At 47.7% G+C, this 25,033-nt stretch overlaps 1 long non-coding RNA gene across 3 annotated transcripts in view; it reads right to left on the reverse strand.

Moving 5' to 3' along the window:
• Positions 1 to 2,726: 2,726 nt before the first annotated feature.
• The window catches only part of LOC132022611 (uncharacterized), a 109,444-nt gene continuing 87,137 nt past the window's right edge, over positions 2,727 to 25,033 (reverse strand). The window contains exons 7-10 of one of the 3 annotated variants that reach the window (XR_009405644.1): positions 6,878 to 7,004; positions 5,994 to 6,085; positions 5,138 to 5,308; positions 2,727 to 4,074 (exon numbers count right to left, since the gene is read on the reverse strand). This is a non-coding gene — a long non-coding RNA (uncharacterized LOC132022611). The remainder of the gene's footprint in view (positions 4,075 to 5,137; positions 5,309 to 5,993; positions 6,086 to 6,877; positions 7,005 to 25,033) is intronic. The other 2 variants (XR_009405645.1, XR_009405646.1) reach the window with 2 other exon arrangements.

Here is a 25,033-nt window from a genome sequence, read left to right on the forward strand (position 1 = left end):
TTATCTGCAACTGATGAATCACTAAACCCTACCTCTGAAACGAATAATACACTAAATGTTAATTAATTGATGTTAGAGAAAAGAAAAGAAATTACATCACAGCCCTCAGGGTCTTTACATCAGAGCTTACACAGTTGTTTCCTACCACTTATCATGTTTTGCATAAAGCTCTCCACTGTACCATCTGATTAAACCATATAATGCAATAAATAAATAAATAAATAAAGGTATGTGGCATCTGTATACAAAACACCCAGACCACGCTTTTCTTTTTAATATTTAATACCATTATAAACATCACATAAGCACCACTGACAGTCCCATTGAACGATGCATTTGTGTATTCAAACATTCCTTCGGACTACACTCTGCATCAAGTCAAATGCAAATCCTGATATACTATAAAAGATGCAAAAATATAGAACGTATTTTTTAACATGCATTTCTTTTAGGGGGAGAGAGTGTGCAGGTTGGGGAGGAGGGGCAGAGGGAGAGAATCTTCAAGCAGACTCCCTACTGAGGGTAAGGTCAGATGAGGCAGGGAGCTCAATTTCACAACCCATGAGATTGGGATCCAAGCTGAAATCAAGACTTGGTCACCTAACAGACAAAGCTACCCAAGCACCCCCATGTAGCATATTTTTTATGTTTAAAAACATATTAATCCCTTGAGATCTTTAAAAGGCTTGGCACATCGCGGTTCTTGAAATCTCGAATCAGTCCAAAGGAAGCCAATCTGGAAGTCCAGCCCCTCCTTCTTTGCTCTCATGGAAACACAAGTCTTTGTCCTTGCCTCCACAAACCCCGTATCCGGTAGCCACCATCAGCAATAGGAACCTGTCAGAAGTCGCCCTCAACCTCAGAACACCATTTATTGAACACGTGCTATGTGCCAGATATCATAGAGACATTATTGCAAATGATCCACCAGATGTAAAAATGAATGAAATGGGAGTCACCATTGCCAAGTCATAGTTTAGAGACATGAGGCTAAGTCAGATGAAATCATAGACTGAGGTCCCAGCGGATCTCACCTACCAGAGCCCAGGAGCTGTCCACTAAAGCCTGCCCCCAGGGGGTGAGCTACTGAGAAAAGCTCCCGGACCTTCTGCCCTCAGGAAAATCTTACACACTTGGCTTTTCATTCTTATGTCTGCTCCCTTTCACTGAAGAGATGTTTTTCAACAAAGACTAACCCTGTGATTAACTCAACTGTTAAAAATTTCAAGAGTAGAGGTTTAAGTGACCAACCAACCAAGAAGAAAAATGAGTTCATGTTGAATAAACAACTCTTCCAACTCTCAATATCATCAAGCCAAATAACCATACTGGCTATTTTTCCCCGAATGGATCTCTACATGTTTTGTTTGGAGAACTGATTTTCTGCTGAATCCATGTCCCCACAGCCTAAGAATCTCTCTTGGTTTTATGCAGAAAAGGGTTCCTTTTCCTTTAATTATATGATGCATAAACCCTAAGATCTACACATGATTTTAAGGACAAAGAAGCTTTTTTCCTGCCAGTCCAGTAGTTGGGGGGAGGGGGGAGCAGTCAGCAGGTGGTTCTGCTCCTTGCGGAAATTAGAAGAGTTCAGTTCTTCCCGTTGTTTTTGTCCATCATCCCCCAGGATACTGCCATCATCTGCATTTGAAGCTGGTTTTAGACTCTTCTGTGTCTTAGTACCAACCAAAGGGAAAGGCTGTGTGTTAGGACGTAGGGCTTGAAATGTCTCCTATCCCTACTGCTCACATTTCATCAATAAGATCTTCAACACACACCTGTCAGTAAGGTTTGGAAGATAGTCCTTGAGAGGCTACATGTCTGGCTACAACCAGACTATCACCTCGAAAGAATGGGGAAATAGATTTGGAGGTCAGCCAGCCATCCTCACACTGGCGTGTGTCCACAATCCTTGGGCATGTGTGCAGCAGAAATGGAGGTCCGCGGTAGAGGAAAGAAACAGTGTGTGAAGGAGAAAAGAAGCCCTAATGAATTCACGTAAACAATAAACAAAATACTATTTCACCCAGGTATAAGACTGTGAACTTGATTTTCCACATACTTACTTCGATTCTCTGTTCCCCTTAAAGCGATCTTTTGAGAGCCAAAGGCCGCAACACCTTCCTAAGCATATGGAAATGGGAATCATCTAAGAAGAAGAAGAATGGATAACAAAAATATCGCCTCATGACACAGAGGGTCAAGGACATACCCAGATGTCTCCAAATCTGAAAATGATGCTGCGTTGGAAATCAAAACAAAATCTAAGACTCTCCAAGCCCTAACATATGGGCCTTAGACACACATATGGTTTCCATCTCTAGCTGAAAGAGTTGGATCTAAATGGAGTTTCAAAGCACATATGCAGTTTCATAAATAGAATTAGGTAGATCAGGATACCTTCCAACCCAGAAGTTTAGCAATGTCCTTTGCACAACTGAAGATTCGCTGTTCTAAAATTTAGTCTTTGTTAAAATTTCCTGGCTGGCCTTGGATCCCCATAAAGTTTGGTTTTTACATGTGTTGGGGAAGCTTTAAAGGTCTGCTTTGGGAGAAGGCTGATGAGAATCCCAGAATTTTCATTTTGGGGTAAAGGATATGAACTAAACCACCCACTGTTTGAACCTCTGAAAAGCAGATTTCTATACCGTGAATCTGGGGGATTGACATTTCAATAAAATGTATATGTAATCCAAAGGGCTTGACCAATGAGACAGTAATCAAAGTTAAAACTAAGACATTTTTTAATGATCAAGAAGTATTTACAGAATCTAGAATTGTAGCTCTTTCAGATTCCACTGTCAAAATGTCATATTCAGCCTCCTCCAAGGACCAGAAACATAAAAATATAATTGAAAAATCCAAAACAATGAACCTGAAGTGAATAAAAGAGGGAGAAGGATGTACCCTGAGGACCTAATTGCCACTTTTTGCTTTAAATTTATAGAGCCACTGGCCACCTCCCAATCTTATCAAGGTAATGGAGACATGTGTAAGAAAAGTCCTTGTTGGCGGGTTGTGTCTATGAAAATTTTCTATCCTGTCAATTTCATTTCATAAGCTTTGCTATATTTACATACTGCTTCTCAATAGACCTCCATTTGACTGGGAAAGGGTTCTAATGGTTTGCTCATAAACTACTTTTGGGCTGGGATTGACTAATTTACTTGCCCAATATCGTGATATAATTTCTCTAATCACTATGGTTCTAGAGAGAAAAAAGAAAAGGCAGAAGGATGTTCATCCTTTTCGTTGGTAAATTGACCCAAACTTTATCATTTTAATAGATTTCTACCCATCCAGCACTATCTAAATATAATAATAACTGAAATAATTAATTAAAATGTTCCATCCAAGGTCTTGCAAATTAACCATATCAGATGTACAACCACCAAATTTCTCAGAGAATGTCCAACCTTGCTCCTTTGCTTGACAGTAATTGCCTGGATTAATTAATCTACTTTATTAGGGAAAGGATGGAAGTCAGCCAGTGTACAAGTCTTACGGGTTAAGTTATTGGAACTGTGTCTTCAATACCAAATTAAGATAATGTTATTACTAAGTGAATTCAGAACTCTCTGGAACCAGTCTACAAAAGCATGGCAAAAGAGTGAATAAATATACATATACGTGTGTGTTTTCTCCTCTGGAGCACAGCTTTCAGGATTTATAGACTTTAGTAGTTAGAAACATTTTAATCCACATTCTAATCTAGAGCTGATGAAACAAAGTGTCAAAGAGATGAAGCAACCTGCCCCAGTTTACAACACCTTTGGACTTTCATTCCAGTCTCCTGCCTCACCATATAGCTTGCTACCAAACTCTTCCCAATATTCATCTGGAGGAAAACTACTTGTAAGAATCTGAGATCACATAATCAATGCTAGAATAACTCTAGTTTTTCTAAATCCACCATTTGAAAAGCTGATAAGAAGTCAGAGAAGAGGAAAACGTGGCCATCACAAGCTCTTGCGGAAGGAAGATCAAATTCTCGAGATCAAATTCTTCGCCAGGTTCACAGACAGACTGCTGCTCTTCTGAGTCAGGCTCACAGGAATCTTCCTGGAGAGCATCCTGGAAAGAAGAAAGTAGAAAGCTAGCTCAGTCTCTCCTTTCTCAATAGCCTTTCACTTTCTCAAGTGAACATTGGCAGCCCACCCACCTGGAGAACTTGAGAATTCGCCAGCTGAGACAGGGTCACTGAACACAGGGACAGTGCCAGAAGCTCCTTGTCGAAGGAGTCAAGAAAAATCTTTCTTTCTCTGAGAGGTACTTAACTCTAGAGACACTTTTCCATATTCCAAGGTGGAACTCCAGAAGTCAGATTAGAAGGGAAGTGTTTTGTTAGACAGAACCTCTAGCTCTGTTTGGGAGTTAGAAGGAGGTTTCCTCTTTAATGAAGTATATTCTCTTAGATTCCCATATTAGTTCAGTGCCTCCTTCTATCAGGACTTTTCTAGAAGCTGCACAGATAATACACATGAGTAGAATTGCTCACATGCCTTCTTGCCAACACTTTGGCCTCATCCTTAGAAGGAAGGATTGCAGATGTCACCAGCTGCAACTGTGTGGCTGGAGTGTCCCTATTCCCGGGAAGAGCTTCAGAGAATATAGGGCAGAGAATTAAACTTGACTCATCACAGGGAGGCACGCACCCCATATGTAGGTGGAGCCTTTCTCTGCGCTGGAGATGATATGGACAAGGATTCACACGCTACTTCTGCACAGCAGAAAGCGTTTTCAAACAATCTCTACGCCTAATGAACACGTTCATTCTGAACTGAGAGTCACCATTGCATAAGTAAATATTCACTTTGTGTCGTATTAGGCATAGTATTCAGCACCCTTTGAGCTTCCAAGAGCGGAATGTGCGAATTGTCTGCTACCTCAGTCACCTCTGGGGTTGCCGTCCCCTCTCCCACCTCCCTGCTGGAGCCACTTCGCCAATATCCGCAATGGATTTCAGACTTGAATGGAATGGACACAGAGTATCCTCCTGGGGTTTTCTCATCTCCTGTGATATGTATAATTGCTATGTTTGGTGATTACTCATGGAAACAGAGCCTGGATTCTCAGCTGCTGTGAAAGGTGGGATGCCAACACATGGATTCAACACAACATTCTCCTTTTTACTAACCTGCCGGGGCACCATGTCAAGCAGAATTGTTCCAGAACAGCTTATCAATTAGGGAAGCCGAGGCTTGAGGGGGCTTTCAGGAACCGTCCTATCCAGTGCTTCTCTTCAATTATTAGTGTTTCTGTTCAGTACTTGCCACCTTATCCCCCAGTGTCTTTGAGATGATGGCCACTTAAGGAGAGAAAAAAATAATAATAATAATAATAAAGGATGCAGAAAATCCTTCCTTTCTTCTCATCCCAAAACATCCCCCTGACTATCCAAACCTTAGAATCTGTTAGACATCCAGGAACATTCTGAGGAATTTATATAGAGCTGAGCACAGTCTATATAAATTCTATATTATCTGTATTCAGGACAAACTAGTCCATGCTCTGGTAACAAAGGTCAAAATAGCAGGAGATCTTCTGTCTGTTGGTGTTTCTTTCAATACCCATCCCCTGAGCGAAGTTTCTGTCTTGTGCATGAAAAGTCCAAAGCAGGTCAGCTGGGCTCCTGTCCACCCACCCTCTCGGGGATCTAGGCTCCTCTTATCTTTCTCCACTACTATTTCGACACATGGCTCATGGGAAAGACTATGGAAAACTCTCAACTGCCTCAGACCAAAAATGACACATCTCTTCACTCAAAGCCTATTGGGAAGATCTAGTCTAACAAGTTTCAGAGCAGCTTGAGCCTTCCCATGTGCTTAGGAATGAAGGGAGACCAGATATGGAAAGCTCTAGGCATCTCCATCACTTCCATCAATGACCAAACTCATACAGATGCCTTCATGGCAACCACCTTCAAAATTGTTAGTGATCTCCACCTCTGAATACTACAGCAAGTCCCACTGCTTCAGGAACAATAAACTCACCATGATCCCGAGGCCCTGCCTTCAAGCCCACATGACAAGCCAAGACTCCTTCATTGCCAGCATCAGGGAGCATCATGTTATCTCTTCCTTACCTGAAGATACAGACAGATTCCGGCTGTATCCGTCTAGCCACCAAAACATCAAGGGCAACAAGGGAAGGACCCTTTCATTCTCTAGCATCTCTTATAGCCGAAGGAATCCATTTTTCTGAGGAATCTTAACTGGTGGTTGGATATAAATTCACAAATGCAGGGGAATCATGCTGAAGTTATTCCAGAGGCGGGAGGGAAAAGGCAGGGCAGCTGTGCCAGAGACCTCACCCCAGAATGAGATCTCCCTGAAAATCCTTCTAGCCTCTGATAAATCTGCTAAACTCAGAAACTGTATGGGTAGGAGTGACTTTTGATGAAAAACACTAACGTAGAAAAAGTAGCATCCGGGCACTAAAGCAAAAAAGAAGTTTGAGGAAATAAGTGCTAAGAAATAAGCGAAGAATAAGGATTCCAGTCAAGTCGGACCATATCCCCGGGGGCAGGAGTCCTGCTGACAGCTGGCTCCCATGGGGACATGACCTTCACTGTGCTGAAACGGGGGCCCGGTGAAGGGCTCCAGGTATACCAGAGGGAAGGAGATGCAGCTGGAGTAAAGCGATTGTCTCTTTTTTTAGTGTCCCTTCTAGTGCCTTAACATTACATCTCCTGAAACCTACAGGAAAGTACACCTGCGTTCACCTCTTAGGGAACTTACCAAACAGCCTTACATTCCTTTGGATCTTTAGTATGGTTTTGCCCACCCCACCTCTACTCCTCATCCTCTCAGACTCGGAACCAGGACCCAGAGAAATGTGCCTCTTTCTCTGGAATCAGCATAGGGCCTGCCCTTACCTGGAGATCAGATGGGATAAAGGAGAGGCCATGTGGTTGTGATGGTGAGCACCAGGGTTAGTGAGGGTTCTGGCTTTAAGTCTGCGTCTCTCTTAAGAGCACTCAACTCCTGGGGCTTTGCTGGGGGCTAAATGAGAAAAAAACAAAGAAACAAACAAAAAAAAATCTAAACTGTGAGTATAAGATCTAGTGTGTTTTAAGTGTCAGCCGCAAAAATATCTATGCCTCTCCTAAAATGGACACTGGGAAGACATGGTATTACCATGATACCAGCTCAGCTGGGCTGGGAGTTACTGGGGGAAAGAATGAGTACCGGGAACCCTACAAGTGGCCTGGAGAAGATCACAGCATAAGAAAGTCCACTTTGTCTTAAGGAAAGACTCCATACAATTGAGAAACCTTCGGCATCAGCTACGTGGAAGGGAAGGCAAAAGGCACCTTCCAGAAGCGCTGAAATTACATGATGGGTAGAGACCACCAGGGCTGCCCCACTCTCTGTTCTCCACTTCTTCTGTAGAACTTGGTCTTGGCAAAGCACTGATTGTAGGACAGAGCTAGCCACGTGTGGCCACGTGGCTGTGGCCTGGGCAGGCAGGGTGTAGACGAGGGTGCCATGTAGGAGCTTCTGGGAACCTTCTACAGGTAACAGCAGGCATCTACCCTTTGCCAGAGCCTCCCCAGCCCTCTTTCTTGCCAGCAGGAGTGCAGGTATGTTACCTCTGCACCCTTGGACTGAGAGATGTCCTTGAGAATAGAGGCTCAAGGGCAAGCACGAGAAAGAAGCAGCAAGAGATGGAGGGTAGAGGGTGGTGTGCCAGTCAAAGCCACGGTCACCCCCAGGAAGAGCCACGAAGCAGTGGACGGCAAGACGCCCACAGCCTTGACCATCTATGCCCAGACTTCCATGCAAAAGAAAAATCAGCTTTATCTTGCTGAGGCTACAGTTAACCCCTGGACCCCATTTTCTGCACAGCCCAACTTTGTCCTCCGTGGTAGTAACTTTCTCTACCTGTGTGGCCACTGATGACATTTCCATGTAACCAGCCTTGGCTGTTCATTATATTTCTTCCCAACATCGGGGAGGTTAGCATTTATTCTGTCATTAATCTTATTTTAACAGTGTGATCCTCTGACTCCCACTTAAATGCTCTTCAAAATGAAGATGGAATGTCAGTCTGACTATTGTCCGTCGTGCCTGGATATCGTAACCATTGTCACGGACTTAATTTAAAACCAAACAAAACAATGGGAACCACGGCAAAGCTTCAGAGTTTTGCCATGTTTTCCCAGCGCTGACCCAAGGGGCGCCCTGGGCAGCCACGGGAAAGTATAGGAAAACTGATTCATCTTCACAAAAGGCTTCCGGCCTCCCTCCTTGCAGAAGAGTTAGCCCATCCACGAACTCAGCATTGTCTCGGACTCACCCAGTGTAAAACGGTCTTCCTTCTGAGTCACTGCTAACGGCAGGTGGACAGCGCCCAGCCTGCACATTCCGCCGCCTCCTCCCTCACCAGACGCCGCGTCTTAGGGATATCTGCTGCTGGTGCAGTGGCTCGTGCTACCAACCAACCAGGGTCAGTTGGGGATTGTGGGAGGGGGATGCAGCTCCAGCTAGGCGACACTCGGCGTCCTGGCCGTTCTGCCTACTAGTATCCTCCCCAACTGCTGGAAGGGACTCCACAAGGCCAGGTCGCCACCCTGCCCCCAGGGACAACCACGGGCCGGCTGCTGCTGAGTTTGGCCATGGGGTTCCAACCCATCTATTATTCAGTCGGCAGGGATTTCTGTTTAACACCTGTGTATTTACACTCTTTCAGCCTCTTAGTAACCTCCGGTAGGATTCCATTGCCTCTTCTTAACACATGCTGTGAAGTAGGCAGGGGTAGTTCTTCTCTTGGTGTCTCGAATGGAAGAAATAAGGTCCTGAGGGTTGCCAAACGCACTTCTGTGACTGAAGCACCTGCCATGGAATAAGGACATTCGGGCTGCACCTGAGACCAGGTGAGGAGTGTGGGCAGTAGGCGGAGGGGAGCTGGGAACCCTGGAGGGTGGGCTCTGGGGACTGCCACGTGTACATGGAGGGAGGAAGCCCGAGGAAGGCTTCCCCAGGCTCCACCCTCCACTCTGCCTTCCTCCCACCCAGGTCCCAGCTGACCTGTCCGCTGGGGCTTGAGTCTCTCCCCAGCAGGATGGGAGGCCCCAGCAGGCAGCCTCTCAACCTTTCACAGGACAGAGATCCAGGGCCTGACGCACCAACCGCTGCGTGAGCCCAGAAATTACTTGAGAATTAAATAGAATCTGTCTTACTTCCCCAGTTTGATCACTTTTTCATTAGAGATGGGAAATAAATGCATTTTTGTTGTTCTTTTACTACATCTGTGCACTAATTGCCAAGTATTGCCCAAAGCCCAGGAGCCTGCTCACTCTCTCTCTCTCTCTCTCTCTCTCTCTCTCTGCCTCTTACAGAGTAAGAGGACATTTGAACTGAAATCCGAGGTGTGTGGCTCAGATCTAATGTGCCAAGGGGGGCCTGGACTGGAAAACTAAGTCAAGATTTTAATGTTCTCAAGCACAGGCCTCTCCATCAGGTAATACTGTGTGCTGTGCGTTAATGGGCTTAATAGATCAGGAGCTCTCTGATTGATTTGAGACTGTATAAACACCGTGGAAAGAAGGGCCTGGGTGTCCACAATGTTCTAGCTGCTCTTTCCACATGGGTGGCAATAAGCAACGCACACCGAGATGCGTGTCCTCTGTTGTGTTCTCACCACAAAAATGCCAGGGGGAGGCTGTGATGAAATTAACACACAGAGTGGCCTGTGATGGGGGTTAACCCACGGGGGCAGAGGGAGCCATAAGTCAGCATCCTGGCTTCGTGCACTTGTCAGCAGAAGGGAAGCATGCAAGGGGGCTCCGAGGCAGCCGCATGAAACAGCACGACTATATCTAGACAGTGTTTTCTTTTCTAGAGACTAGAAAGGTCTCCGAGACAGATGGACGTTTGGATTCTGAAAACTGTAAACCGGGGAGAGGAGACGCAAGACGCACAGAGAATTGATGTCAGTTGTATTTATTTTTTTTTTTTCTTTCCTGGCCAGAAAACCAGTAGATTCAGTTTTATTATGTGATAAAGGATGCACTCTGTTTCCTTGAAAACCTAATAATACTTTTGGTGACAAAACAGAAAAATCTGGACTTTCCTTCTCTGTCTTGAGAACTGACCAGAACTCATTTATGAGCAGACCTTAATTTATCATGACATTAAGAAAGCGAAGTCATCAGCTGCAGGCCTACTATCTACCAGGTGTTTCCACCTTTTGCATTTAATTTTTTCACAATAACCCCCTCTGAGCTGGGTTGAATCAGAACCATTCTGAACATGATGACACTAAGGCCAGGGAAAATAAAATTTTTCCAACGGCACACAACTAATAAGTGTTAGAGCCAGAATTTAAAAGTCTGGAGGACAAACCTCAGGTTTCAAACACTGAGAACTGAGGTGGTTTGGTCACGTGGCACTCCCACTCCCCCACGTGGGTACCAGTGAGAATTTTGCCTGGGGTAAATGTAACCCCACAAGAAACCTCCTAACTGTTCTTGAAGGTTGCTTCTGTGTCAACTGTTTTATTTGCATTGCTTGCGAAGGTCAATGTTAAATCTTTAGTACGCCATCTTCCCATGGTCCACGCTCTTTACCTGTGGCCGGTGTCGCTTCATGCCTCCCTGTTCAACCCCACCCCCACCCTGCTACCTGTATATTTCCACCCCCATTGTAGGGTGGAAATATACAGAAAGAAAGTAAGATGCAGATGGATGACCTAACTTATCCAAAGTCTCACAGAAATAAGCAAATAGGTGCCAGAGCCAGTGGAGACACCCCAAATTCCATTGAATTCTAAAGCCCATGTCCCTCTGTGACTTCTCCTAGATGCCCTCAATAATTAAAGAGAGAGCAGAAAGACCTTGAACCTCAGCATTCCAAACCCCTTTATTCACTTATTAAAAAATGGAGCTCCGTGAGGGGGAATTGGCCAAGGTCAGAGGTAGGCAGAGAAGGGGATGATGACGGGCGATTCCCCTCGCCGCCCCCGCTGCCCCGCTAATCCAATATCCAGGTGTACCGCTGCCAAGAAGAGGAGCCAATCCGTGAGTGCTGAGGGCTCAAAAGGAATGCGTACCATTTCATTTCAAAAACTACACAAGGATCAGGGAAAGAAGATTTGGCTAAAAAAGGAGTGGACCTTTTACGTGAAATAGGAGCTCAGAAAAGCTCACAAGTGACCAGCGTTACTGAATAATTAATCAAGAGCAGGCGGGTGCTGGTTTGAAATGTAAATGGACGGATAGAGGTGTGATGCTGTCACCCAGGGGCGGGTGATGTGACCAGAATCGTGAACCGGCCTCACCGGCCCCCACGAAGGGCATAGCCACAGCCCCCACGAAGGGCATAGCCACAGACGAAGGGAGCCTATCAGACCAGACCACCCCAGAACCCTGAATTCCTGACTTTGACCTGCTGTTCACTTTCATGTCCCTGTCCCCAAAGAGATGTTAAAAAATGATGAAGAGCCAGCTCGGCATGAGGGAGGGAAGAAGAACCATGTACAGAAACGTTCCCTGACAAGGCTGCAGGCGACACACTCGAGAGCACCTTTATTTTCCCTGTGTCTTCCGGCTTCTTGAAAACCCACGCACCTCTCTCCTCCCCACCCCCCTTCTTCCCAAATTCTCTAGAGCTCTTCCTGCAAACAGTTCGTGAGCCTCAAAGACAGACAACAGCTGCAAGCCAAGGAACCAAAAGGACTGACAATGAGAAAAGAGGCAGACAGAGAAACTCCTTACCTTATCACACCAGATAAAAAACAAACTAACAAAGTCTGCGTGTCTCTCCTCTAACTAAACACGGATCAAAAATCTCTATTCTGGAAAAATGGGACAGCTTGGCATTCAAGTCGTGGCATCTTGCATCGGGAGCATACATCCAGGGCTGACATAGCCCTGGTACACAGTAGGTGTTCAATGTGTGCTAGCTCTTTTTTCCCCTCACTCTTTCCTTATCTAATAGGTTTTCCCAGAGGCCAGATGCGAACCTCTAGAAGCTTCGGTTTACTCCTCTGGAACAATGGAGGTGATCCTGGTGCCTCCTTCAAAGGGTGACAGTCTAGCCCCTGCCAGTGCTCCCATGAGCTCCCCGGTTTTCTTATTCCAGATGGAGGGCACAACCTGTGCAACACTGTGAGGAAAAGCTTGGGTGGCCCGGGGGAGTCACCAAAACCTCTGGGTGGCAGAGGCACCCGGTTCAAGGTCGGTTGGCAAGAGAGGCAGCTGGTGAGGCAGATGCGGGCTAGAAGCCAGAGAATGAACGTTTGGGGCGCTGCTGTGAGCCGGGGAGGGCTGCTGGGGCTCGAGAACAGGGGGCCAGAAATGGAATGGAGCCAGATGGAGGGAAGGCTGGGGAGGTCCTGAACGAGTTCTGTCCGGATGGGACAGAGGGAACAGGGAAATCGTTAAGGACACGGTGTTAAGTGGAGTTTCCCTGTGTGACTCTGCTACTACTCCCAGTGCCTAGGAGAGCAAGGTGGTGGAGGGCGTGGGGGGTGCCAGCTGGCTTAGGGGCTGAATCCAATGACGGAGTTTTTAGCAGCCCTGGGGCTGCTGCGCCTTGAGACATCACTGTAACTTTCAGCTTCTCTTCCCAGAAACTGACAGCTGTTTCCCTGCCTCTCGCTCCCCTTCCCTTGGCGCCTTTCCGCCCCCTCTGCTCCTCCCTCTTCCCTCCACTGTGGTCCCCCTTTCTTCTCCCCTTCTCTTTATCATTCTTACCTTCTGGCCTTTGCAGCAAAATCAGAAACAATCCACTCCCCCCACCAAGAAATTTGCACCCACCTTGGTGACCTCTCCAAGTGTCTTCCAGGTTTCTGGGTTTTGCTGGTGGCTGCCCTGGTGAAGGGCAGTGTCGGGAGCAGAAAGGAAGGAGGGCAGCCAAGAAGAGGCACCAAGGTGTTGCTGCCCACTGCTGTGGGCGCTCCCCACTCTTCACCCCCACCCACCCCACACCCATTGCTTCTAGCATGGTCCAACCAGAAGCCAAATGTTGACCTGGACTGTCCTGGTTCCTCTATCAGTAGAATCTCATCAAAACACACAAAAGTAACCCATAATGGAAATAAAAATAGAGCAGAGCCAAGCCCTGAAGCTTATCCTCTTCCACAGTACAAGCCGCTTACAGCGCATACATTTTTCCAAATTTAAAACCCTAGTTCCTGATGCCGTAAGATTCAGGGAGACAACATCACACAAACCCTTGAGTTCGTGGACACTTTCATTCCAAGAACTTATTATTTATGACAAGTCTTTCCATAGGAAGACTTTTAGTTCATATTTTCAAAAGCAGTATTGGCAAGACTTCTAAACCTCCAGAACTTAAGGGTCTACTATTTTCCTGTAAGATATCCATATGGAAATGCTATCGGCTAGGAAATAAGATTTTTGAGAAATTGAAAATTAATTTCTATTTAATCTGGAGAATATTTTCCAGAGGGGAAAAAACAATCCTAAAGGTAGAACTCTGAGCTTTGTGTGTGTGTGAGTTCATTTCTCAAAGAACTGTGGATTTATGCACAGAAGATTGTAACCAGCTGTTCTTCATCCCCATTTAGTAGGGAGTGAGAAGCTAGTGGCTTGAACCGGAGGGAGAAGAATTTAAGTTCAATAGGAAGAAAGGAGGTCCTGACAATGTGGATTGTTAGGACATTAGCAGAGTTTGCCAAAGACCATCCTTCCCTGGAGGGCTTTACCATTTCTGTAGGTTCTCATCTCTGTGGGTGGGCTTGGGCTTGCCATCAGGCGCCTCTAAGGCGTCAGCTTAAGAGGAAAGCAATGAGCCAATCCTCCAAGTCCCCTCATCCCACACATCTTCCCCAATGTCATGCCAGTTCCCATGCTCTTACTAAAAAAAGACCACAGCGTCCATTTGAGCAATGACCCCCCCACACCCCTCAGTTAACCATAGACTCAGTGTCTGTCCCACAGAGGGCCAAAGACCCTGAGTGTTGTTCACCCTAACCCCGTCAATGAGTTTCACCTGACCAAATCGTGGTTCACCTCTCTCAGTAGCAGTTCTTGAGGGAGAAACCCAGCAAATGGGTTCTGGCTCACGTGGCAAATTCCAGTACAACAGCCTCTCAAAATCTAACTCCAGACAAGGCCAATCTGGCAACCTGGACCTCACAAGCAAACGTTACCACCAACTCCCCTTTTGAACACTTTTCAGATTCCTTCCCAGTTACCTCTTAGTGAACTGAGCACCACACACACACACACACACAAGATCTGACTCTCTCTCATCGTCTGTGACTTTCCTGTGAATTTCACTTGATGCTCTCAAGCCCGGATCATTAACCTGAAGTGGTCAGACATGGTAGAAAGTGGCTGGGTTTTGTTCTCTAACACTATTTTTCAGGATATAATGTTAGAGCTAAGATTGTATCTGGAAGAGATACGGATAGGGGAGGGTGAAGAAGCCTATTGCTGCCCTCCTAGGAATGGAACCAAGGAAAAAGCTGCTCTGGGTTGGTGGCTTCCTACTGACCATCATGGTCCCCACCACTAGGACCTTCCAGTCCCATGAAACCCAGAACCCTGAGATGAAAAAGAAGCTTCTCCCACTGGCAAGAGGCACGAGACACACCTTCACGCTGGGTGGAGGGAGCAGCCCTCCCAATACCTCCTAACCCATGGACAGAGGCCGGCCTTGGTTTCTAGAATCCACACATAGCCTACCAACTTCCTCAAGAGCTGGTGGCTCTTTGAAGTGACTTTTCTGCACGGGAGGCTCTTTGTACTCTTTTTTTAAGCATGAAATATAATTCAGGGGGAAGACTTATATGTATGTTTATGAATTCCATATATAAATGTACATGTATAGAATACTTTTCAGCATCTACAAATATGCCCAAGCTTCAAACACTCCTTTACTATTGCCCTCTTCATGAAGGACTTGTTGGGATGGCAGGCCAGGGGAGGGGAACATTGGCCAAGAGCAGCATGAAATCCAGAATCTGAAACTGTCCGTGTTTTAAACACATTTTTGTGCACTAAGAACTGGTGAAGAGGGAGGGCAGACGGGGGAACTTTAGAGAAGAATGATCTCTCCCTCCATAAATACTAAGGGAAAAACAAAGGAGGGATAAGCAAGCATGAAAGTCCAACCCCAAGGCAGGAACACCAAAGAGATCCACGGCTGACTTCTGGTCGCTGGAGAAGTGGAGGCAGAGGGGACCTATGATTTGGCTGAGGATTTAGGGGCAACCCAAAAAGTATGACAGTCACACAGGGAAGGAGGACTGGCAACGTGATTTCTAGGTGGGATGCCCTGCTCCAGGAACTACTTCTCGAAGAATGAAATGGGAACGTCTTGCCAGACCCTTCCTTGAAGATGTGTGTGGATAGGAGAAAAGTCTGTGTCTCTCCGACTCATTCCTGGGACACCAGCTAGCTACACGCGCATGAACTCAGATGTCACAGCTCTCGGGTGAGCATCTGTCTAGAGCTCATCCTGAGCCCCAGGCTCCCAGGGCCAGCCACAGCTGGAGGGCCAGCTCACCCCAGAAGGCATGAGTGTGCATTTGAAGGGCTCCACAGCCGGAACTAAGGCATTTGTACCTGCATTTATTAGATGAAAGGTTGTCTTGCTAGAGCTTGAGGACTGCATGCTGCTCGTCCGTGCTTTAGAGGAAAGATATTCCAGGTGTGTGAAGTGTTCCACTAGGCTGCAAGAAGAGGGCTCATTTGATTTACAAATAGCCCATGAACTTAGCACTAGTCTCGCCCTCCACCCAGTGCCTCTTCCTTGAGCTACTTCCAAACTCGCTGAAGTGCCCAAAAAGGGCGGAAAATAAAATCATTGAAAATGAAGAACTCTGGAAGAGGCAATAGACTATAATATAATGAATTCTGCTCTCGGAATCCAAAGATCGGGGTTCAAAAACCATCTCCAGGGACGCCCGGGTGGTTCAGTCGGTTGAGCATCCGACTCTTGATTTCGGCTCAGGTCATGACTTCAGGGTCATGAGATGGAGCCCCATGTTGGGCTCTGCACTGGGTGTGGAGCCTGCTGAAGATCCTCTCTCTCCTTCCCCCTCTGCCCCTCTCCTCCACCCTTGCTCACGAGCACTCATGCTTGCTCTCTCTCTCCTCCTCTTTCTCTCTTTCTCAAAAATAAAATCTCCAGCCATGACTAGCTGTGTGACCAGGAACCAGTTATTTAACCTTTCTGAACTCTGGTGCCCCTGCCTAGACCACAGAGACTCTCAAACCCAGCTGACCTTTGAACCATGTGGGGGTTAGGGGAACAAACACCCCCTCCTGCTGTGGAAAACCCATGCATAGGGGCATCTGTGTGGCTCAGTGGGTTAAAGCCTCTGCCTTCGGCTCAAGTCATGATCCCAGGGTCCTGGGATCCAGCTCCGAATCGGGCTCTCTGCTCAGCGGGAAGCCTGCTTCCTCCTCTCTCTCTGCCTGCCTCTCTGCCTACTTGTGATCTTTGTCTGTCAAATAAATTAATAAAATCTTTAAAAAAAAAAAGAAAAAACCCATACATAACCTTTGACTCCCCGAAATCTTTACTAATAGCCCACTTCTGACAGAAGCCTTACCGATCACATAAACAATGGATTAACACATATTTTTTGCATTATAAGTATTATATACTGCATTCTCACAATAATACCTTTACCTTAATTGGGAGGGAGGAGTGGTATTTCTAAGCTACTCAGTTGGGTCTGCGAGTTTTTTCAAACTGCTGCAAATCTCAAAAAAATTTCCAAAACAATCCACATGTCAGTTCAATTTCGTGTTATTCAAGGAACCCCTGTACTCCCCGCCCTCACAGGACTTCACCATGGGGCTTAGATGAGGTGACGCAGTTGACAGCCACCACCCAGGCCCCATCCCCATACAAAGTGCTCCGTGAATGTTCATGGCAAAGTACAGAGAGACCCATCTGCTAAAGCCATACCACTCACTACAGAAACTAGCAGATCCTAGCCCTGAAGGGTCTGCACCGGCCTGGAGAAGAAACTGCAATAGCTTTATCTGTTCTTTGAGGTCACACTCTTTGCATTTTCCCCAGGAACATGTTTTTTGTGGGAGAGCCTGGAGCTGCTCCCCTGAAAACAGCTCCCCGGGGCCTCTGAAGCCAAGGCCGAGGGAAGCGCGGCCAGAAGGCAGAGCAGCTGTGGCTTCAAAGTGGGAGGACGAGCCCCTCGTTCTCCACGCACAACCTGCTGCCTGCCTGGAATTTCTCTAGCAAGAGATCAAACCCCTCAGGCCACAGTTGGAGGAGGAGGGGAACACCAGGCCCCACTCCTGACGGACACACCCCATCCGTTTGGGGCATCCCGGTGGCTGGTCCTGGAGACAGAGCCCCGCACAGGAGGCGCTCTTCGGGTGTTGAGGAACATGTGCGAGCATGAGGAGTGAGTCTGGCAGCACCTGCAACCCTGGGCACGGAGGGAAGAAGCAGGTGTGTGGGGGGGCTGCGTGGAGCCCGCAGGAGCCACTGTGCCCACACAGACCCACCGTCAGAACGGCCAATAGGCACCTGCGGCTGAGCTCTCCATCTCCTGACTCAGTTCAGCCCCCAGCCCCGTAGCGTTCATCTTCTGCTCCATAGATGGCTGCCGGTCACACCCTTGGGAGCAGCGCCGGGATCTGGGCACACAGCTCCCGAGCAAGTGCCACTGGGCGAATGCCGAGAACAGGTCGCCCGTGGGGATCTGGGAGTGCTGGAACAGGCAGACGGGAGCTGGGGGTAAGCCAAGTGCCTTGTGCACACCTGTGCACCCATTAGGGGGCAGCTCCTCTTCTGGAGGAGGGGGTGGCGCCCCCCTACACCCTTTCTACTCAGCATCCTCCCTGCTGTATTCTCAGTCAGTGCCATGGCCCTCAGCCTCAACACCAAAGTCTCCCCATGTCCCCTCTTCCTCCCTCTCTCCTTGTCTCTCTGTCTCTCTTCCTGTTTCTCTCTATATATCTCTCTGTACCTGTGTGTGTGTGTGTGTGTGTGTGTGTGTGTGTGTGTGTGTGTGTGTATGTGTGTCTCACTTCCCCTCCTTTTCCCTCCCTTTTCCCCTCCGTGTCTCTCTCTTCATTCCTCCTTCCTATTTGACTTTCCAGGTGTGTCTTCCCTGTGCCCCTGCAGATGGACCTTCACAACGCCCCGTCCAGTTTGTCTCTGCCTCCTCCAGACTGGGGTTTTGGCCACAGCTCAGCACCCTCCACCCTTCTGTCTCTCGGTCTCCTAACTCATGTACGGAAACCTCTCCAACCAAAGTATTCCTCCCAAAACCCGAACCTAGGAGATTCTTCCGCCTGCAGAGAACTCACCCATTGGGGCCCAAACCGGCCCTGGGAGCTGCCTCGCCAAGCCCGGCTCCACACTCCCCGTTACAGGGCGCTGACCCTCCTGAGCGCTCACAACAGCCAGGGGCCCATGAAGCTCTTTTCATAAAACTCCTCAATGAAGTCTCAGCACATCGGGCGACAGGAGGCACTGCCCTCTCTGTGCGGAGAGTGAGGAAGCGGAGATTTGCAGGTCTCCATCAGGGGTCAAGAGCTAGGAAGCAGCAGAGCAGTGGTCTTTGTTGGATGGACCCATCCCAGCGGCACTGTCCTCCCCACCTGCACCCAGCAATCGGGGTCACTTAGAAGGCTTAAATCCCTCCTGGCCCACCCCAGAGCCAAGGGGAAGGGGTTTGTCAAGGCAACCCTGTAATTAAAGCGTGCGTCACTTGGCAGCTTCCTCGGGAATCGCTGTCCTTCTCTCGGCACTGTGAACCCTGCAGGAAAAGATCTCTTCGCGTCCCCAGCACTGAGAGCCGGCGTGCACGGACGCTTAACTGAATCAAGTCACGGTCCTATCAATGAATGAGTGAATTTACGAGTGTCCTGCTCTCACATGGTCACGTTTCTCTGCCCCTTCCATAACCAATCTCAATTTATTTGCCTGGCCACGTTAGAAATTTCGGAAGTGAGTTTCCTGGTTATGGAAGAGTATGAGAAAGAGTCGAAATTCCCATCATGGAAGGACAGGATCACCCTTACGATAGAAGAGTGAGCTTTGATCGTTGTTGTTGACGGTGGGGTGTCACCACGCTCGAATTTGAAGCAGATGGGTATGGGCTCCATTCATAATTTCCCTGATTTAGGAAAAATCACTTCCACAGACGGGGACAGTCCACCTGACAACTGCCAGAGCCCAACAGCAGCTTTGGTCTTGGCGCAGGTGTCCGTGATTTCACTTCTGCCGGCAGTGTCTCCACAGGCTGCCTGTGCTGTTGGTCCCGATGACAACGGGGCAGAGGATAAAGCCGGGGCTCACCCTTCTTGGGGCGGGGGGACACTGAGATTCCTGGGCATCGTACCAACTCAGCCATATGTCACCACAGAAAGTAACTGCTTTTTCCATATATGATCATAGCTAATGTTGCAAAGCCTGTTTTGCCTGGATCCTTTTACAGGACCTATGCAAAATATGCTGTGAGCTTTCACTCCAGATTTCTTCCTTAGGACGAATGGCTCTGCACACACACACGGGAACAAGCTCTTACTCTGCTCATCGGGAGTGATAATTATTCCATAGGCTAATTCCCCGAGTGTGAGTTACATGGGGTAAGGTTCTGGCTCATACAGCAGCTGATGGAAACGGGGATCCTAATGGCCAAATACATCCTAATGTTCTCCTTTTAATTCTTTCATTTTTTTTCTGTCTTTACCTTTTAGAAAATGTTAATGTATTCCTGATGAATTCAGTGTGAAAAAAAATATGTTTATCAGCTTGGGTTTAAAATTTTTATTCATAATAAGAATATCGTAGCACCGCCAACACTTTCCAAAGTCAATCCCAGAAACTCTGCCAGCTTTCTAGAGCACCCTAAGCAAGATGACCGCCCAGAAGACTGATAAGTCAGGAGTTCGGATGCCAAAACGAGACATCAGTGTGTCTCTTAATCAGGTATGGGTGCTTTGTTCTTGCCAGGCGTGGTGTCGAGGAAAGCAAGCTCTGGTGGCAGATAACCCTACAAGATGTCATTCGGTAATTGCGGAAGTTGTGCCTTTAGCCAGGGCCAAATGGATGATAAGGTTGTCACTGTTAACAGGTGCTAGCTCTTTGGAGAGAACCCTACTTCCGCTTGCAAAATCCAGCCGCTGAATTTCTCGGTCACATTTCCCCTACATCTATTGGCGGCAGTGAGAGAAGGCGAGCTCCGTGGCCTTGCCCTGCTCAGCCTCCAATCCTCAGTACCAGAATATCCATCAACCCCTCGGTGCCCTCCGATGCCGGGCCCCAGACACCCCATGAGCAGGAGTCACTCTCCCCCCCACCCCAATCGGGCTGGCACTGTGTCTGACACGGAGCCCACCTTCACAGCTAAATGGTTCCCCCCATTCCGGACAGTGTGCACAAGCCCACAGCTTCCACGGTCGCACCAAGCGCCACAGCTGGGTTCTTTAGTTTGTTGTGAAAAGAATTCTAGCATGACACAGCTCCTCTCAGTACAAAGAAGTGCTGGAGCACTGGGGGGGAAAAAAAAAAAAAAAAAGAATGCCCCTGAAAACAGCCGGGCCCTGGTCTGCTCCTTTCCACAGTAAACAGACCATGCGGGCACTACCAAACCCAGGACACAGGTCCTGGCCACAGGGGCGCCTCAAATGCCTCCTGGGCATCTGGAGCAAACAGTACCACTCACTCTGTGGTCAGATCAGGGACAGCCAGTCCTCCCGTTGTTTGATTTCTAAACTTGCCTCTACCTCCCGAGGCCCCTAAGAGCTCAGGGCTTGCAAATCAACACAACATTTAATTAACTGCACATTAAAGTTTCCATCTTTCAAGGAAGGGAATTAGGGACAGTACACTTTCTGAAGCATTCATTAATGAAAATATAAATTCTCAAGCCTCCCAAATTCCGGGTGGTCGCCCCAACTCGAGGTGGTGGCCCGCCCAAACTCTCAGGGTTGGACCAGTTCCTTCCCATAAGCTGCAGGGTCCAGGGTCCCCTTCCAGGCAGGCACTGTTAACCCTCTGAGCTCCAGTCTTGGTCTTGCCACACCCCAGAGCCCTCAGAATTAAGAGTTTTCAGGAAACACTGAGAAATGGTGCTATTGATACCGAGTTGTGAGCACTTTCTTAATAAAATGAAAGGTATGTAGAAAGCACAGTTGAAAGAGGCATAGGCATGAATAATATAATTAAATACTGTCTGCTGCCCATGGAATGGGTGTAAGCTACTGTCACTCCCTGAGGACCACAGAGGCCCATGGACCACCCAAGAGGAGAGTAACAGCACAGTCCACTTGACTTTAGGGAGACCGAGAGACAGACCGAAGATACCTAGGACAACTTGCCCCTCAAACAGGCTGGACCCTCCATGACACCAGAATTACCTGATGATTCAGGCTGAGATCACACACACACACACACACACACACACACTCACACTGACCAGAGTTTGACCTCTGTGAGTCAAACCACAGTGAGTGAGAAGTCCATTCTTCAGGAGTCAGGGGATGCCTGTCCTGTGTCTGCTACAAACCCACTACCACAAGCCCACTCTGCTTCTCTGCTCACCCTTCTCCTCAGCTGAAGAGCAGTGCAATCCACACCATGGCCAAGGTCACCAGAAATGCTTTCTATCAGAATCCATCGCGGTGTCTCTCTAAAAAGGGATTGTCTCGCAATGCCTGGTTTTGGTACCCCTCTGTATCTATGTCTCCTCCCCATGTTAAGAGTCTGAGATAAAAAGCAGTGGATTCTATTTAATGTTCCACTCCACACTCTGCGTATTTTTTTAGTATTAGTATTTAACTCATCTGTCATTTCTATGAAACGCCAAGCACCGTGCTAGCGTCAGGATATAGACTCTGGCCTTGCCCTTCTGGAGGAGCCAGATAATTCAACAGGTAAAGGAACTAATTATAAATTATAATTAGGCAGGGAAAATAACCAGCACCTAAGGTAGCGAGTGATGGAGAAGAGCAACTTCAAAGTGGGCGTTTAAAGGATGGCCTCCGTGGAAGGGACGGACGTTCAAGGTGAGTTGCGGAAGGAAGGGAAGGAGCTAGCTTGCACACAGTACACACACAAGCAGTGTGAACCCCCTCTTGATTTGTTGAGCAGTGTTTATAAAGTAGATCTCATAAATTCCAATTAGGAAAAAAATCTAGTCAAAATATACTCCCGGATAGACAAAGCAACCAGGAAGGAAGTTCTTCATTCTTCAGGACGAGGCAGAGTGTGGTGTGGACAAGGGGCTCCATGACCCTCCTGGGCTCACCTAAGCTGGCAAAACACTCTTCGAACTCCGGGCCCACTTACCCTCTGCCTGGTCCTCTAGCTCTTATTTCAGATCTCTAGCAGCACAGGCACGGCGACCCACACACCAGAGAATGCTAGGTTCCCATCCACGATTCCTTTGAACTCGTCCTTTCTCTCTGGTCTTGGACCTTCTCACCAGTGTGGCATCAAGCAGAAGACGGCATCTCAGCTCCTTACACTTTGTTCCCTGAAGCTGCCTGTGACATCACCACCTATCACGAGAAGGTGAGAACGATGGACATGGTGGTCAGACCCTGTAGTGGGTCACTCCAGTGTGTCCCATCTTGTGATGGGGAGCAAACTCGATTTTTGCAAACTGTTCAGCCATCTGGTTCTTGTGGTGCCTGTCACCAAGCTCCCAGCTCTTCTCTCTCTGCTTCATGGTTGTGGGGCTGGGACACATTCTCCTGCTCCCTTTAGGCTCTGTCCAAAAGTGAACTTAGGCAGAGACTCAGAGATAAGAAATATCTTGTGAGGTAAATTTTCCTGACTGGACCCTGAAGGACACACTCACCCCAGGGGTAAGTGCTTCTCCTATTACTTAACCAAGAATTACTGCCCATGTGCCCAGGAACCTGTAATGTGCACCAGAGGGGAGGAGGGGAGGCAAAAATATCTATATCTCTGTTACCGGATGTTCACCAGCAACATTTGGAGGCAAGGTGTGCCCAGTCACCCCTTGAAATTGCCTGATGCCATTGACTGCCTTCTTCTCTTTTCCTCCCTTCTGCCCTTCACCATTTGGGGTGGCAGGCAGCCCCATATGACTCCATTAGGGCCACACATATGACCATAAACCCAGTCCTGACTCTCAAAAAATCCCAGTCAAGTGGTGACCCATGAGCAAATGGTGCCACGACAGGGACAGAGTGGTCACTACTGTGAAATATAGGTGGGCAGTGGTATGGAGGGAACACAGCCAATGACCCCATTACCACCCCAACGGAGGGGGCAGATGGAAAGTTACTCAGAAGAGCAAAACTCAGAGTCAACTTTTGAAGAAGACTGGTACTTGGGAAGGAACTGGAATGCTCAAGAGATGCTCCATCAAAAACACATCACTGAGGGTGCCGTCCTTTTTGCAAATCTGTAGATCGGTGAAATGGATTTTGATGAGGGAGCCAAGACCAAGGAAGGCCCTCGCCTCCACCCTGAGAGTCTAATCAGCAGGTCTGTGTTATGGATCCAGAATCCACTTGTTTGCCCCACTTCTCTGATGGGGTATGTAGGAGACGTCCGATTATTTCAATCTTGTAACATTTCTTCAAGAATCGGGGAACTCCTTTGCCCCATTAAAATCATTAGCAGGGATCAGCCACTTCCATGAGTATGGAACCCCTAGATCATTCAGACCCAGGAACTGAACCCCGGTGCTCGGCCCAATGTTTTCTGTTGCAAAATTTTGACGGATGATGCTTCCTTAGCCTGGGCCAATGCTTAATTGGGATCGTGAGGGAACTCTTTCAATTGTCAACGACGAAAGGCAATATTTTCAATATTCCTTGAGAATAGGCTTCAAAGGTTTCAGCTCTTTTTTTTAAAAAAAAGCTCTTCAGTTTTATTTTGACGTGGCAGGAAAGTTTTGCATGCGTCCTCACATCCACTGTTGTGACAGCTGCATTTAATGAGTGCAAAATGATCAGAAAAACATCCTTTACTGTGGGTTGCCAGTTGGTGACAGGGGAGAGGTGATGCTGTAATCAGAGCAGTGAAGTCATGCACACATCTGCTGAGGCAAAATTTCTTGCTGTCTGGTCTCTACCAGGCAGCTCAGTGCATGGCCTCAAAGCCCACTGAGGCCGCCTGTAGCCCCGCATCCAAAAGACCCCTTGTTCATACGGCAGGGTGAGACTCCGTTGGCCACATCAGGCCATTGTTGCTAGAGTTTCATTCACATATCTGTCTAAATCCTCCATATTTTTATCTTCCTGCAAGATCTTTCTAACTAATCTAACATATTTATAATTAACATAACTCATGAGGGGGTAGGGGGGTAGTTTAAGGCAAACTTTAAATAATTCCTGTGTAAAGGTCCAGATCGGAAAATGAAGGTCTTCCTTTCCATATGTGTAGTCACAGTAGATTAAATTATCGCTCAGCAAATAGTCACTTCCCCACCCCCCCAACACACTCACACTGACCTCCATGGGGAGAATTTACTGTCTAACCCCACCGGCGTTGAGCTTGACAATGGGACATCTTCGGCCCATGAAAGGGGGGCAGACATGACATTGTGCCTATTTGGAGCCTAGGCTGTAAGGAATTGCATGTTTACACTCACTCCCCTGAGAGCCTCCACTTTTACCGTGAGAAGATCATGAGCCCGGTAATTCAGATGACCCCGGCAGAATGAGAGTCAGATGAAAAGGAACGGAACTGAGGCGCAGGGTGAAGGAGTTGTTCCCACCAACCCACACACCTGCAGAGCCCACCCGCAGGACAGTCACCTACCTGAACCCACCCTCAATCAGCCAAGCCACGGCTGACCTGCAGCCCAGGAAGCATGAGCGGTAGACTTTGGTGGTTAATTTCAGTCATTGAGATTTGGAGCTGTTTGTTATTCAGCATCATTGTGTTGTTGCGGAAGCTTTTCAGAGAGATCACCAACAATGTATGCCTGATTGTGGGCTAGAAAAAATATTCCAGCTGTGCTAGATGCCTATAGCTCCACTGACACGGTGTAAGGGAAACCAGATGGAGCAAATACTCAAGCCAATCAATCCTATTTATGCAAGGCACGATGAATAACCACGCCACACTTAACGGTGTTTTTCACCTTT

The sequence above is a fragment of the Mustela nigripes genome, chromosome 7 (genome assembly GCF_022355385.1).
Source record: "Mustela nigripes isolate SB6536 chromosome 7, MUSNIG.SB6536, whole genome shotgun sequence".
Taxonomy (NCBI): Eukaryota; Metazoa; Chordata; class Mammalia; order Carnivora; family Mustelidae; genus Mustela; species Mustela nigripes.